Source organism: Heteronotia binoei, chromosome 21 (assembly GCF_032191835.1).
Source record: "Heteronotia binoei isolate CCM8104 ecotype False Entrance Well chromosome 21, APGP_CSIRO_Hbin_v1, whole genome shotgun sequence".
Classification (NCBI taxonomy): Eukaryota; Metazoa; Chordata; class Lepidosauria; order Squamata; family Gekkonidae; genus Heteronotia; species Heteronotia binoei.
Genome location: NC_083243.1, coordinates 49,572,795 through 49,586,854, shown reverse-complemented (window position 1 = coordinate 49,586,854; position 14,060 = coordinate 49,572,795). Strand labels below are relative to the sequence as shown.

The 14,060-nt window shown below is 41.1% G+C and overlaps 1 protein-coding gene and 1 non-coding gene across 23 annotated transcripts in view; both read left to right on the top strand.

Moving 5' to 3' along the window:
- Window positions 1-14,060, top strand: part of NRXN3 (neurexin 3) — a 1,739,678-nt gene that overhangs the window by 157,096 nt on the left and 1,568,522 nt on the right. The gene's annotated exons all lie outside the window — the stretch shown is intronic.
- On the top strand, window positions 4,057-4,128 carry TRNAV-UAC (transfer RNA valine (anticodon UAC)). Its single transcript has one exon. It is a non-coding gene; the product is annotated as a tRNA-Val (tRNA).

The following is a 14,060-nucleotide window of genomic DNA, read 5'->3' as shown; positions in this document are numbered from 1 at the left end:
ATGAGAAATATGTGATGTGATTTTCTGGCCTTTTGGCTAGCAGCAGCTCACTCTTGAGACCATATTTTCCCTAACTCTTTGTCCAGTGACTTGGGGATGAATGTTTCCCTTTCTCTTCTTAACCTCTTCCTTGGATCCTTGATTCTGCTTTCACATTCCCCAAACGGAAATATATCCCTTGGGGTAATCAATATCCTGCTTGGCTAGAACCCTTTTACTATTGAAACCTCTGCAGGCAGCAAGCTGGGGCCTCATTGAGATGCATCTACTCTGGCAAGGCTTTTCTGAGGGCAACTGTTCATGGAACAGTCAGTTTGGCAGTAAGGCTGAGAGGAGTGCTTGGATGGCACCCACACAGTTAGATATTTGTGGCTTCCATTAGGTACTGGTTTGAAAACCACAGGCATTTTTGACACACTCAGCAGAATAGTGAAAATTGGTGTCATGGGGGGCATTTTCTTTAAGGGAAAGCCTCGGCTGGATGGAGAGGTAATAAATAGGTTAATAAATTTTTGTGATGCATGATACCTACAGTCCAGTCCCTTTACTACCGATTTTTTTCCTATGGAAAAATAACCAGAATGTGAGAGTATTCAATTTTCCAGACTTCTCAGTGTCTGTTACAAAATCTTGATTGGCAGTATTTTAAGGACTGGAAAAAGGATGGTGGGGAGTTTGTGGAATTGCTTTAAACTTGCATTTGATTTTATTTGAAAGGATATATTCAATAGATGTTGAAAGATAATAGTTCTGACCAGAGCTTTTTTAGTAGAAAAAGCCCAGCAGGAACTCATTTGCCTATTAAGCAACACCATTGTTTTGCACAGAGTTTTTGGTAGAAAAAAACCCAGAATATACTCATTTGCATATTAGGCCACATCTCTGACACCATGTCAGCCAGAACGGCATTCCTGTGCGTTCCTGCTCAAAAAAAGCCTGGTTCTGACTATATTGGCATGCAAAAAGATATGGTAGATTTTCTGGAAATTTGGGCTTCTTGTAAATGGTCTTCATTATTATATCAGTCTTAACATTTTCTTTTTCATTTGCTAAAACAACTACCACTCAGCATTGTTGTAAAAGAACATAAACCCATGAAGCTGTCTTATACTGAATCAGACCATCAAGTCCATCAAGGTCTACATTGTGTGCTTAGACTGGCAGCAGCTCTCCAGGCCTCAGGAAGAGGCCTTTCACATCAGCCTCTCACCCAGTCCTTTTAACTGGAAAGACTGTGGATTGAACTTGGGGCCTTCTGTGTGCCAAGCAGATGCTCTACCACAGAGCCATGGAGCTTACTTTATTCTGTAGTGCTTCTCTTGCATTGTAAGTCAGATTGCCAAGATCTGGTGGCCCAACTCACACTTAGGATGTCAAGCTAAGGGCTCTTGGGGTCAGTGGCTTGAGCTGGAAGCCCAAGCCAGAAATACAGCAAGCAGAAGTGCATGGTTGATGAACCGGAGGCAGAAAGCCCTCTACTTAAAATCTTGAAGAGCCCCTTCAGGTCAGTGTAGGCAGTCTTGGGTTAGATGCAACAGTGGCCTGACTCACTGTAAGGCAGACTCCTATCTTCAGTTCCACCTGTTGTGTAAACTGCAAATATTTCCCACAGGCACTCGGCATGCTTTGGCTCAAGCTGTACTTGTGGGGATAAAGAGCATTTGTTTCATGTGCACATAAGGGGCTCCCAGGGGACTCTTTGAGAAAATCAAGTTTACTGTTGCCGAAACAGAATGTTCAAATGGCCTTTGCTGCACTATCAATATACAGGATCAGAGGGTCGCAGCCAGTTTCTTGCTGCCTTATTATGCATCCTCACAACTGACTGGGCCGTCTTAACAGAGCAGAAGAACTTGAGAAGAGTCCACCTCTGAACCTGCCTCATTTTTCTCTTGATCAACTATTTGCGGGGGGGCAGGGAGGAGGAGCTTAGCAGAGTGTGTTGGATTAGCTGCAGGTTTGTCTTTTCTTGAAGAGGGAGTTCATGTTAGCACTTAATTGGAAGCAACTGGTTTTAACCACAGGGGAAGCTGTTCAGCCACCTACTTATTATCTATTACTCCTGTCATGTGTCTTGTGTAGGAACAGTGCTGACCTTTGAGGTGGAGAGGTAGTTTTGGAGGATCAGAGACCGAGGTTGTCTAGGTCCTGCTCTGTTGACAAGACTCACTCTCTCTGCTTTCCCCCCTTCTCCTTGCCTGCATTTTCATGGGAACAACACTGATGGGAAGGGACAAGACTTTGCTGTGTGGCACATCACAGGGAGGTCTGTTAATTAATTCTGCCTAGGTGGAAATGTCTTTGTTGACATTTCCCTGATTGATCAACTTGGTGTTTGCTGAAGAAGCACATCAACAGCATTCATTCTTCTAGATTTGTACGGTTCATAGAAATGTTAATTTATAACAACAACAACAAATTAAAAGTGCCATTTGTCAGTGGAGCTTGCATCTTGCCTTTGGTGCATGAAAACTGCGCACTCTTTATAGATTCTAAATTTATTATTGTTCTTAAATATCCTCTGGGAATGGACATTACAGCTGAGTTCTAATGTGTGATCTGAAACTGACTTCCTTTATGGGTTTTGGTATTGATGTCAAAATGATTACTTTCATCTCCAAAACGGAATAAGTTCAGGTTACTAAATTTAATGCCAAAGAAGTGAATTCCCTTTAAGGGGCATTGGAAGGTGTAGATATGTAAAATAATAATTAAATACTTGAATGAGAAATATTACAGTGGAATAATTGCAATATTCATGGGGACAAAGAGACTGAATAGCTGGAGAGGGAGTTAGTGCAGGTAAGGCTTAGGATGCATTGGTCAATGTGATGACTATCCTTGTATTTCTTTATGGACTTAGCTGCATGATTGCACTAGCTGCATGATTACAGGCCATAAGTGGTGGAACTGTAACATTATTTAATACTGTGACAGCATTATCCTTTTGCAATGGCTGGTGGCACTGACTCAGTATGAACTACACTTGTTCTGTGTGGCTACATACGTTTCAGCAGTGACCTTGCAGATTTGCTGTCAGCAGCTCTAAGGTAACACAAAAACTATTTACAGTCACAGTTCTTGAAAGACCTCTCTCAAGAGCAGTTCTCTCAGCTCCACTTACCTCCCAGGGTGTCTGTTCTGGGAAGAGGAAGGGAAAGGCACTCTGTAAGACACTCTGAGACTCCAGGTGAAGGGTGGGGTATAAATCAAACCTCCTCCTCCTCCTCTTCTCCTTCTCCTTCTCAGATTAGAACATATAATGAGAACATGTTAAATTAGGAGCATATTCAGATCTGCAATTATAGCAATTGCTGGTTGTTAATGAGGGACTCACCCTTTTATTTATACTCACATTTTGCAAATTTTTCTTTCAGAAAACAAAACAATACCCCCCAACAAATGACAAACTTATATCCTGTGATATTGATTCCCTTGTGCTTCCATCCTGCTGCTATCAAGGTTTTCATCCACTTTAGTGCTTACTTCCTCTGCCACCATCGCTTCTAAATGCTCCTTAAAAACATTGATATTGCAGAGTGCACAATGAGAAGAACAGTTGTATTTATATAATGATTTTGGGGACACTTCAAGAACTCAGCAGTCAAAAACATTAGATGTTAAATGCATGCGAACTCTTTCCATGGAACTATCAAGGCTCTCTTCCCTCCCATTGTTTCTTATACCTTTCTTCAGAACTACTAACATCTGCAATATCTTAGGGAATGTATTGGCCCCTCATTGACAGTGTTGTACATTATGGACCACTGACATGTATGTGTCAGGAAGGACAGCCTGATGCAAAACTTCTCCACAGTGTCAGTGGCACACTAAAAATGTTCTGTGTTTCTCATACTTCGTTTCTGTGTGTATCTTACATATTCTTACTTGGCTGACATCAAAAGTGCCAGTGGAAATGTGGCAAAAACCTCAGTGGAATGTGCATTGCTTTGTGAAAAACAATATGGATGAAGTGGGGGGTGGTGGAATCCAGTAAGACAGAAACACTATAGCATGTAACTCAACCTCAGGAAGGATAGAGAGCACTGTATTTGAGAATAGTGGCTCAGTTGGTAGAGCATCTGCTTTACATGCAGAAGTTCTCAGGTTCAATTCCTGGGATCACCACTTTCAAATAAAAGCTCAGGGAATAGGCAATAGAGTGTAAAAATTCCTGAGCAAAAGATATAAACCAAAATTTCTGCCTTGGCTACTTGCCATTATTTTCTGGAGTGGTAACATAAATCTGAGATCCTTAGGCATTATGAAAAACCCTTCTCCTTCATCTTTTGGTGGAGGATCTGGTTTCCCTGGTCTTAGTTGATATCATCAGGCATGCTTACTAACTCGTACTAATTATTGGGATTGCTTCTTGCAGCTGGACTTTACCCATCTTTTTCTCTTTTGGAGGCTTCTTGTCTGGTGCCTCTCTCTAAGTGGAATGCATTAGGTCTTCATATGCTAGAGTGGATCCCATTTCTTCTGCAGTTTCTGCAATTAGAGAATAATTGTGCATAATGTCACTACAATATCAGTTTGATTCGTTTTCACATGCTAAATTAACATTATGGGCCAACCCAGACCTAAACACAGGGAAGAAATTTTTTAATGGAAGGCTTGGACCAATAGGGGAACTTTAAATTGGACCAATTGATAAACTTTGATGATGTGTTTTTGTCATTTACTCAGCTGTTTAAACCTCAGAGGTTTTAATATGTCAATTTCTATTGAATGGCAATATTTACAGCTGCAACATCTGTTGGTATCTAAATATGGCCCTGTGACATAAAGTCTCTGAGTCTCCTTTGCTCCTGAAAATTCAAATTGAAACAGTGCAGAAAATGAAACATAAAATATTTGTTTATAAATATTTGCTGTTGATTAATACATGTGATATTCAGTCTCAGGAATAAATGGAATGAGGTAGGTCATCCAACTTGGCCAAAGCAAAGGGATATGGCCTTGAAGTTTATACCTGCAAAAAATTATGTTTACAATATACTGGATATCACAGTGACTTCTTAGAAAAGGACTGAGTAAAGGGGTCTAACTGTTAGCATTGTAACTCACAGGACACATCTTTTAAACATATGCTTTGGATGTGTTCAGTCATTTGGCTTGTCTGTGAGGATTTTATTAGTCATATCAATTTTGTATTATAATGTCCATTGATTTTTGAGGATGCCTATGTACTTTTAAATGATTTCCCCATCTCTTGGAGGCTACTCAATAAATGAAAATGACCCTCTGTGCCCTTAGTTTGGTGTAGTGGTTAAGTGCACAGATTCCTATCTGGGTTTGATTCCTCACTTCTCCACATGCAACTGCTGAAGTGATCTTGGGTCAATCATCTCTCTTAGAGCTGTTCCTCTCAAGAGCCGTTTCCGTCAGAGCTCTCTCAGTTCTACCTACCTCACAAGGTGTCTGTTATGGGAAGGGGAAGGAAAGGAGATTGTAAAGCACTCTGAGACTCCAAGTGAAGGGCAGGGTATTAATCTGGTCTCTTCTCTTCTTCTTCTCCTCTACAGCTAAAAGACTCATATTACACATTACACCTCCTGTTACACATATTACACATTACACCTCTATTACACATTTTATGTTTGAATACATGGCATATAGATGATAATTGCATGACTTGTTTTGAGATATCTGGAAACCTATTTATAGAAACTATGTAGAGCACATTGTAGTGGTCTAATGAAAGCGTTACTGGGGCACTCAGTTACAGTGGCAAGATCCTTTTTGCCAAGGGAGGTCTTGCAGCCAGCTCACTAGCCAAAGCTGGTGAAAGGTGTTTCTGGGTGCTGCTGCCATCTGCTTAGCCATCAGGAGCCCTCTATCTAGCAGAACTTTCAAGTGACAGACCTGCTCATTGAGAAGAAGTCCAACCCCATCCTGAACAGGAGGCACCTCAGTTTCTGGGTCCATTCTACCCTCCTCCATTTTGTTGGGATTAAGTTTAATCTCATTCTCAAATTAATACTTGCTTTGAATATATACTGGCATATTCTAATCCAGAAGGGTTGCCAGGGAGGACAACATTACATATTAGAAGGAAATAGGGTAGAAGAGCTGGGAAGGTAGCAGAACCACAAAAATGGTTTAGATCTTTGCCCTGTCCTTGGCACCCTACCAAGAATAGTAAAAAACTCATCTACTGCCAGTTGCAAGAAATAGCTCCATCTTTTTGGGATGCTTTAGAGGGAGGTGAGAGAAGATAAGTCACGATGCTGAAAAAAACCTTCTTGAATACAGGAATCAAGGATGATAAGCACTTATGGTAAAGGAAATGTAGACCTCAGCTATCGTTTTTGTGTGTGTTCGTTTTGAAGCTCTTCCTTCCAAACAGTAATGAGCACTAGTTCTACGAGTCTGGAAACAGCACACACATTTGGGTTCATTCTGAAACCCAGAGGCAGTCAATAGAAATCTTTTCAGATGGGGACAAAATGATTGGTTACCTCTTTGTCTGTTGAACCTGACAGCAAGGATCATTAATGGGAACCGAGCTTCCATTGTGCTGTTGCATGGCGGCTCAGGAGATCGCTGTAGATAAATGCCACTTGCACACCGATCCTGTTCTCCCCCCCCTTTAAAAAAAAAAAGTTGTATAGCAAAAGGGAGTGGGAAGAAGCTATAAGGGAGTCTTATATGAGATAGCAGCCCTGGCTCCCAGCAGTGCTGTATAAATAACAAATGATAAGGAAAAGGAATGGGCCACCTGCCTCTACTGAATTGCTTATGTGAAAAACTAAAGAAAACAAGCTTGCTGGCCATGATAAGATCAAGCTTGGCGGCTTGCAGAGCTAGGACGATGTTTATGGGATTTAGAGGGAAAAATTGGTTTTTGAAACGTTTCTTAAATAAAATGGAATGTGGTGATAGCATGGTTTAACTCTTGAAGATCTGGGAAGTGAGAGTGGTGCTCTTCCCAGGCCAGCTGTTGAGGCTTGCTTAGAAAGGCACCAGTTGGCAATGAGGAGAATGTAACTCAGTGCTGCTTTAACTTATGTGACATGCTGAGGAATAAGCCATGGCAAAGACAAAAGGGAAGACCACATTACCACAGAGACATGGAAGGAGCAAAGACAAGTGGGTGTTCATTCAGTTCAGCAAATGATTTGCAACATGTTTTGTAATGCCTTCATTGGGGGTGACAGCATGGCAGTTAGGTGGATGCAGCATTGCATTCCCTGCTGGCACTTATTTGTGGAGAAACTGGATGAAAGTGCTAGTTATGGCATTTCACACATTTACTGGCTTCACTTGTTTTGGGTAGTGGAGGAGCAAAGAACAAACAACTAGTTTTTTTTGGCTGAAGGAATATTTAGTAACTGTAGGGAAGGTAACTTGGCTATTGGGATAAAACATAACAATACTTAACTAAGTGCTTTCTAGAGCTCTAGGCCAGAGTGATCCTGGCCTGGTTCTGTAGATTTTAATAGACCCTGCATGCTTGCAGGCTGCTAGCAGGAAGACTGAGAAGAAAAGCACCAAGTCCCTCCTATTTATCTGCTTGTAGGTTGCCAGGTCCCCTCACTGTCGTTGTTGGGGGATTTGAGGGGCATTCATGGGTGGGTGGGTGATGGGTAGGGTTGCCAAGTCCCCTGCGGGCTCTGGTGGGGGACTTATTTTGTGTGCACATTGTGTGTGCAGCACAATGATGTCACCCAGAAGTGACGTCGCCGGTGCACTGATGTCACTTCCGGGTGACATCATCATGCTGGCAGTATCGGGGGAGGTTCCTCCCGCCAGCCCAATATGGGCCAGCAGGTTGGGAACCTGAAGGGCAGGAGAACCCTTGCCTGGCCCAGAGGCTTAGCAGCCCTAGTGATGGGATTTGGAGGGTGATGTTGTGTGTTTTGCTGTGGTTTTGGGGCAAAACTCTATAGTGTCTTTGCTTTCAAAACCACAGAGTTCACCCAAAAAACCAGAGTGTCACTGCATAACATTTCCAACATGATGACATCACCTGGTTGTGACATCATTGTGTCAGAGACATCTCATGTTGACCTCCCTGTTTGGGGGTGGGGTTTCTAGAGCTCAAGGCCAGGGTTATTCCAGCCTGTTTCTGCAGCAGTAGATTGAAGCTCCCAAAAGTGTGGGAACCCCCACTGATACCTGGGGGCTGGCAATCCTTTCTGCTTGCTCTGAGGCGTACTGGAATAGTCTCTTAAAGAGACAGTACACATCAGCTTGGATATTGATGTTTCTGGTTAGTTGAAGATAGTGGAGGAGGCCTTTAAAAAAAAAACAATGCTGCAGTTATGGGCAGATCATGCTTTTGTTATGCTGTGACTCCAAATGAATGGCCAGTCTCCTCAATAGCTGCAAATCATTAAAGCCCAAAGCTGCAGAAGAGGAAGGGATTCAACAAGATGGAAATGTTTGAGGAAAGCATTTTGCAGTCAAATTAGGATTTTGCATTCTCTAAATAATGGGTTGGATCCATATTAAATTGGTGGTTTCTACTGATTAGCTTGTTAATAAACTAACTAGCTTGTTTTCTAACCAGCAGCTGCTGATGGATCATACTTTCTTTTGTTTATGAATCAAAATATTGTCTGACATTATTTAATGGGTATTAATTATTAATTCTCCTGGTTATATACCCTTGGGAAGGAAGGCAGCATGGTATAGGCCAATCTCGTCAGCTCTTGGAAGTTAAGTAGAGTCTGTACTTGAATGGGAGACCACTAAGGAAGACTGCTGCAGAAAGGCAGTGGCAAACCATCTTTACTGCTTGCTTGCTTTGAAAGACTCTTGCTAGGGACTCCATAAGTTGATCGCAACTTGAATACACTTACATACAATGCGTACTCTCCCTACTAAGATTAGAGCAGTGAAAAAAATGGCAAAAAGGAGAGACAGAAACAAAATTACTTTTAAACAACTAAAATTTAGCAAAACAGCCCATTTTTAAAAAAAATAATAATTCAGGTGAACATATGAAGCTGCCTTATACTGAATCAGACTCTCAGTCCATCAAAGTCAGTATTGTCTAATCAGACTGGCAGCAGCTCTCCAGGGTCTCAAGCTGAGTTTTTTCACACCTACTTGCCTGGACTCTTTTTAGTTGGAGATGCTGGGGACTGAACCTGGGACCTTCTGCTTACCAAGCAGATGCTCTTACCAAGCCACCATTCCTCTCCTATGGATGAAAGAATTCAAGTATGATGGAAGTATGTTAAACATATATGAACCCTAAGTTTAAAGGTCTAAGTTTAGAGGCCAGGATTTGAACCTGAGATCTTCTGCATGCAAAGCGGGTACTGTATAATTGATCCACAGCCCTCCCGCTATGTGGCCACACATGTACTGGACCAACAAATAAACTTTCAAGTGGAGAAACAGTCTTTTGAGATTAAAGGCACTGCTTACATTTCTTGCCATCTTCATATTACCTACTTTGCTGGTTTTCAATGACACACTCCAGCACCCTGTAGGCCTTTCATTTTCCACATTCAACAGATCCTGAAAAGAAATATGTACCCTAATTTCAACTTTTCACTTGGGCACCGAGCTGTAGCATTCAACCTTAGATAGTTCTGGATCAACAGGTCTGCGCATGTCTCTTATGAATTCAGAACATTTAGAAGTTGCTGTCCCTTATCCTTCTGATTTATTAGAAATAAACTTATGAGAGGTTTTTAAGTGTAAGAACACACAGGTGTCAAAACCAAAAACTCCTCTCCCACACTTCTGTATTCTCATATTTTAAAATCTGGTCTTCTCATCGTTTGTTACAATCCATTTGCCTATGTGGACTGTTCTGTATTTCTCAGTATGATTATGATACTATCCAAACATTGCTGGTTATCAGAAATGTGGAAATATTAAGCTCAGTAAGCCAATGTAAGATTTCTTACATGGCTGAAGAATATTCTAAACAGGGGAGAAAAATAACGCTTGCTCATTGTGGCTTAATTCAACTTTGTGAATGGACTGTGTCAATGTGTTTGAGACCTTTTTTTGTTAATTGATTTTGCTTATCTAGTCATAGCACTTGAGTAGGGGGCTGTTAGTTTTCATTATTTGAAATAGAAAAATTACCTAGTTTGAGATACACCTAAATGCATCTAGAAAAGCAGCTATGTCATGCAGTCATCTGGTTCAGTATTTTGAAAGTAAAAGGATATGCGCAGTAATACAGAACTCCGTGGCACCAAAAGTCTGCTTGGGTCCCAAAGACTGTAAGGCAGTATTGCTTCTGATTGTTGTCCAGTTCGCACAGCTGTCTTTGAAATTACTTGTTATTTAGCAGCAAAGAGAAACATGAAAATTGTAATGAAAGAAAGTTGTAGCAATTTCTTTCTTACCTTGAATAAAACTTTGTTGGTCTTAAAGGTGCCACTGGACTCAAACCTATCTTGCTGCTTACTGTTGGAGATGGCTAGATTTTTGAGATGGTTGGAAGGAAGTCTTTGCAGATGTCTGTAGCTGATGGTTGTACCAGCTGCCCCAACAATCACATGGCAAATGATATACAGGCTGGTGTGTGAATTAGGTCTTTGCATCACTCTGTGTGTGATGCAAAAGGACCTTGAAAGAAAAGTTATCCACTTATTTTATAAATTGATACTAATTTCCTCCTCTAAAATAACTAACGTATTTGATGACTGCTTATACCAGTTAAAGGGGCTTAAGGAGTCACAAGAGCTGTTACAACATTTAAATCCATCAAAATTACTCATACTCAGAGATAACAGCTTGGATCCAGCAATGCACAAACGCAAACAGAAATTGGATTGGTAGAATTCTGCTTGCCCAGATCCTATGTAGTACCTAACACTTTCCTCCCTATGTATTATAGTACCTCCAATTCGTTTGCACAAGATCTTGTGCAAATGGGAATTCAGGTGGATCTACAATGTTTGTCTTAGAACAAGTGGCTATTGTGGTCCTTTTATTGTTTTTCTCCTTGTACAAAAGCTCTAGTGCAAGTAGAAATTTTACACTGGACCCAATCCCTTTGTCTGTTACAGTAGAGGAATTCCCCACACTGGCATCTTCCCTTGTGGCTTCCTTAATTTCTAGAATGAATAAGTTACAGAAGAGCTGCATGTGCAAGTCCTACCAGAATGTCAAAAGATGCTTCTGCAGGAGTAATGGAGATACTGTTAGTAATCCTGTCCCTTTCCAAAAAAAGGGAGGTGAAGTGCCACTAAGTGCCATAAATATATATCAGGAAACAATATGTTATATTCTACATGCAGTAATTGTGATCTATACAAGGAAGAACAAGTTGAATAAAGACTGCAGATCCTGTTCTACAAGCAGGAGGACATACCAGAGCCACAGACCCTCTGCATCTTCACAGTCTCCAAATGGTTCTCCAGTTCCCCAGTGACTGCCACTTTCCCAGTTCCTAGGTTTCTTTATGATCTTGTTATATTCATAAAATGGTCACTGTTTCAAAACAAATATAGCGGCACCCATGATTAACTCTTCCCCCTGCTGGTTGCCAGGTCCTCTTTGCAGGGCCGACCATAGACTGTGTGGCACTCTAGGCAACGCTAACTTCTTCCACACACACAATGATAACATCTCCAAGTCACATGAGGGGCACCCAATTCAGCGCCCCCAGAAGGCCAGCACCCTTGGTAGCCAGCCCTGCCTCCTTGGCAACCCTATTAATATGGATATTGCCATTTCTGTGTACTTGTGGTGACCAGGCTGTTTTAATGCTACATGTAGAAATGTGCATAAAGAAACATGGTAGCCAGGATGGGAAGGTGGCAAATAATCTGCATGTATACAAGTTGCACAACTGGGAGAAGTCTCACCTAGAATCATTATCTCAGATAAACCAGGTTGTTCTATACACAACCTTCCTCTTCTGCAGTCTTAAATGATACAATTAGGATTGCCAGCACCAGGATGGGAAATCCTTGAAGATTTTGGGGGTGGAACTTGGAGATGCTGGGGTTTGAGGAGAGGAGATACCTCATCAGGATATAAGGTCATAGATTCCATCTTCCAAAGCAGGGGAACTGATCTCTGTAGCTTGGAGATGAGTTGTAATTCCAGAAGATCTGCAGCCACCATCTGGAGGTTGCAACCGTAGTGGGTGGGGATATGCAAAGCATACTTTGGATTCTTATTCACCCTAATACAAAGTTGCTTACCCTGTGTTGGGAAATTGCTAGAGATTTTGGGGATAGAATTGGGATGGTGGGGTTTAAGGAGGGCAGGATATTTTTTTTTAAATAATTCTGTTTTTCCACCTAGTTAGGATCTCCAAGGTGTTATAATGCCATAGTATCCAGTTTCCAAGGTTGCCATTTTCTCCAGGGGAGCTGGTTCCTGCCATTTGGACATCAGTTGTAATTCCAGAATAGCTCCAGGCACCACCTGGAGGTTGGTAGTCCTAATTATGGATATCTGCATAGCTGGGAAAAATAAGCAGAAGGAGGTCTGCATTGAGCCCATGTGAGTCTTCTAAACTTGAGGGCTGCACTCCATTGTGGACTGCATTGTGCCCTTTAATTGTATAGTAAACTACATTAAAGTGTACCAGAAGTCAGTGGTGTATAGGAAATGATAGAGATATGAAATGAACATCAGTGTTGATTATGTATATCGATCCAAGCCTTAGGCAGAATGAGGGTTAAAGGTAAAGCAATCATGAATCAATAGTTCAAAGTAACTTTCAGAAAACACTTTCAAATTGATTTTGTATTGCCTCTTTCTAGCCCTGCTTAAAATTACAAGAAATAAAAGATCTGTAAAGAGAAGGAAAAGCAATTTTCAGACAAAACACCCTACTCTGAAAAATCAAACATTTATATTCTGATTATGGATTTGTCAGGCTATGGCTACCATCTGTGTCTCCCTCCATCTTACTTTCCATCCATTATGTGTTTCATTTTTTTTTTTTAAAGAGGCTAATCATAGATTTGCAACTGATATTGTGTGTGTGTGTGAAATGAAAGCCTAATTATTTTTCTCGCTTGTATGGATCAAAAAAGAATGACTGGAAGAAGGACATTTTACACTGTTACTTATCTGGTGCCAAAAGGACGTTAAAATAATTATGGCTATACAGTCAAGGGCAATCTTAGATACTAGGCTGCTTTGAGCAGAATCTTACGTGCATCCAGTGTTCTATCTCCTCTGTTCGGTTTGCTCTTCATTTCCAGCCACACCCACCATATTTCTTTTCCCTGGTTATACCTCTGCTGCCTTCTCCAGCAGCCAATACACCTGGTTGTATAAGCCCCATGCGCATCTTACCCTGGACACATGTATATTCTTCAGCATGCATCTGTTTATAAAAAAGATCCTACACAAGTTCACTTCACATATGAAACTGGGGACCAGTAGAATTCAAGTCATGCATTCAGCCATACATGCATTGAATGCAACAATCCAACGACTATAAAGAAAAAAAGTGTACTCTGTACAGAGTGTTAACATGCCACAGTGAATACATGTACATCTTCTGTAAGAATGAACCAACATGAATTCAATTTACAGCATACATTCACTTTACATAACAGGGACTTTTATTTTGCAAATGATAGCTGGATAAATATGTGGTATCAAATCACACATTCAACTGTACAAGTACTGAATTTAACATGATACTTACGCAACGCATGTACTTAGAAGCATCCAGCGTTCTCTGTACATGGTTCATTGCAGGGGTTTTTTTGTAGAAAAGGCCCAGCAGGAACTCATTTGTATATTAGGCTACACCCCCTGACATCACCATTGTTTCACACAGGGCTTACTTGTAGAAAAAAACCAGCAGGAACTCATTTGCATATTAGGCCACACATCCTGACATCAAGCCAGTGAGAACTGTGTTCCTGCTCAAAAAAGCCTTGGTTCATTCTAACTTGTAAACAGAGATATTGTGTGAACATAACAACTGCAGCTGTAAGAATGCCCCAGCTCCTAAGGTCTTGGTACTGTCAGCATGGTTCATTTTATTTCTTCATCTTGAGCATTCATATCATGTTAGTGCTTGAAGTTAGGGATGCCTGAGTACCCATGACTCAAAGTTCTCCTTCCAAATGCTGGTTGCAAACAGGAAACTGATTTTTTTGTTG